We start from the raw sequence: 3163 nt of genomic DNA on the forward strand, positions 1-3163 counted from the left end.
CAGATATAAAAAAGATAGAGATATAGAACAGATAGAGAACAGATAGAGAAATAGAACAGAAATAGATATAGAACAGATATAAAACAGATAGAGATATAGAACAGATACAGAAATAGAACAGATAGAGATATAGAACAGACAGAGATGTAGAACTGATAGAGATATAACAGATATAGATTTATAACAGATATAAAACAGATAGAGATAAAGAACAGATAGAGATATAGAAAAGATAGAGATATAGAACATTTATAGATGTAGAACATATATAGATATAGAACAGATAGAGATAGAACACATAGCGATAAAACACAGGTAGGATATTGATTAGATAGAGATACAGAACAGATATAGAACAGATAAAGATATACACAGGTAGGATATAGAATAGATAGAGATATTTAACAGACAGAGATATAGAACAGATAGAGATATAAAACAGATAGAGACAGAGAACAGACAGAGATATAGAACAGATAGAGATAGATATAAAACAGATAGAGAGAGAACAGACAGAGATATAGAACAGATATAAAAAAGATAGAGATATAGAACAGATATAGAACAGATAGAGATATAGAACAGATAGAGATATAGAACAGAAATAGATATAGAACAGATATAAAACAGATAGAGATATAGAACAGATACAGAAAGAGAACAGATAGAGATATAGAACAGACAGAGATGTAGAACTGATAGAGATATATAACAGATATAGATTTATAACAGATATAAAACAGATAGAGATAAAGAACAGATATAGATATAGAAAAGATAGAGATATAGAACATTTATAGATGTAGAACATATATAGATATAGAACAGATAGAGATAGAACACATAGCGATAAAACACAGGTAGGATATTGATTAGATAGAGATACAGAACAGATATAGATATAGAACAGATAGAGATATACACAGGTATGATATAGAATAGATAGAGATATTTAACAGACAGAGATATAGAAAAGATAGAGATAGAGATATAAAACAGATAGAGACAGAGAACAGACAGAGATATAGAACAGATATAAAAAAGATAGAGATATAGAACAGATAGAGAACAGATAGAGATATAGAACAGATAGAGATATAGAAGAGAAATAGATATAGAACAGATATAAAACAAATAGAGATATAGAACAGATACAGAAATAGAACAGATAGAGATATAGAACAGACAGAGATGTAGATCTGATAGAGATATATAACAGATATATATTTATAACAGATATAAAACAGATAGAGATAAAGAACAGATATAGAACAGATAGAGATATAGAACATTTATAGCTGTAGAACAGATAGAGATATAGAACAGAGATAGAGAACAGATAGTGATATTGAACTGATAGAGATATTGAACAGATAGAGATATAGAACAGAGAGATATAGAACAGAGAGATATAGAACAGATAGAGATATTGAACAGATAGAGATAAAGAACAGATATAGAACAGATAGAGATATAGAACAGACATAGATTTGGAACAGATATAGAACTGATAGAGATATAGAACAGACATAGATTTGGAACAGATATAAAACAGATAGAGATAAAGAACAGACAGAGATAAAAAAAACAGTTATAGAACAGATACAGATATAGATTTAGAACAGATATAGAACAGATAGAGATATAGAACAGATAGAGATATAGAAAAGATATAGAACAGATATAGACATAGAACAGATATAAAACACATAGAGATAAAGAACAGATATAGATGTTGTAAGGAGTGACGCCGGACAGCAGAAGCAGGTACGGGGAGTCAAACATTTAATCAGGGACGGACATAGAACACGACAGGAACAGCGTTAGCACACGGGTAAACAAGGACATTAGACAAACATAAATCCCGAAGCATGGAACAGAGCTTGGGAACAGACAGTTATGAGGGGTGGCCAGTCCTCTTCTGGCTGTGCCGGGTGGAGATTATAACAGAACATTGCCAAGATTTTCAAATGTTCATAGATGGCTAGCAGGGTCAAATAATAATAAACTGGAGCAGCAGCACGGGCAGGTGGACTGGGGACAGCAAGGAGTCATCAGGCCAGGTAGTCCTGAGGCATGGTCCTAGGGCTCAGGTCCTCCGAGAGAGAGAGAGAGAGAGAGAGAGAGAAAGAAAGAAAGAAAGAAAGAAAGAAAGAAAAAGAGAGAAAGAGAGAATTAGAGAGAGCATACTTAAAATTCATACAGGACACCGGATAAGACAGGAGAAATACTCCAGATATAACTGACCCTAGCCCCCCGACACATAAACTACTACAGCATAAATACTGGAGGCTGAGACAGGAGGGGTCGGGAGACACTGTGGCCCCATCCGACGATACCCCCGGACAGGGCCAAACAGGCAGGATATAACCCCACCCACTTTTCCAAAGCACAGCCCCCACACCACTAGAGGGACATCTCTAACCACCAACTTACCATCCTGAGACAAGGCCAAGTATAGTCCACAAAGATCTCCGCCACAGCACAAACCAAGGGGGGGGGGGGGGGCGCCAACCCGGACAGGAAGATCACATCAGTGACTCAACCCACTCAAGTGACGCACCCCTCCTAGGGACGGCATGGAAGAGCACCAGTAAGCCAGTGACTCAGCCCCTGTAATAGGGCGCAGGCCTCCTTACTGTCCCTAGAACTTCTAAGCAAACAGCTGGAGGCAGCTTTCTCCTATAGAGCTCCATTTTTATGGAATGGTCTACCTACCCCGTTCAATTAAGTTGGAAAAATAGGAGGCAGAGAATCCCAGTGGAGAGAGGGGAACCGGCCAGGCAAAGATAGCAAGAGCGGTTTGTTGCTCCAGTGCCTTTCCGTTCACCTTCAAACTCCTGGGCCAGACTACACTCAATCATAGGACCTACTGAAGGTTGAGACTGAGTCTGCGTCTTTCACATGGGTAGGCAAACCATTCCATAAAAATGGAGCTCTATAGGAGAAAGCCCTGCCTCCAGCTGTTTGCTTACAAATTCTAGGGACAGTAAGGAGGCCTGCGTCTTGTGACCGTAGCGTACGTGTAGGTATGTACGGCAGGACCAAATCAGAAAGATAGGTAGGAGTAAGCCCATGTAACGCTTTGTAGGTTAGTAGTAAAACCTTGACTGAAGTTTATTTAGTGCTTTATCCGGGTAGCCGGAAAGTAGCGCATTGCAGT

Source organism: Salmo trutta, chromosome 18 (genome assembly GCF_901001165.1).
Source record: "Salmo trutta chromosome 18, fSalTru1.1, whole genome shotgun sequence".
Classification (NCBI taxonomy): Eukaryota; Metazoa; Chordata; class Actinopteri; order Salmoniformes; family Salmonidae; genus Salmo; species Salmo trutta.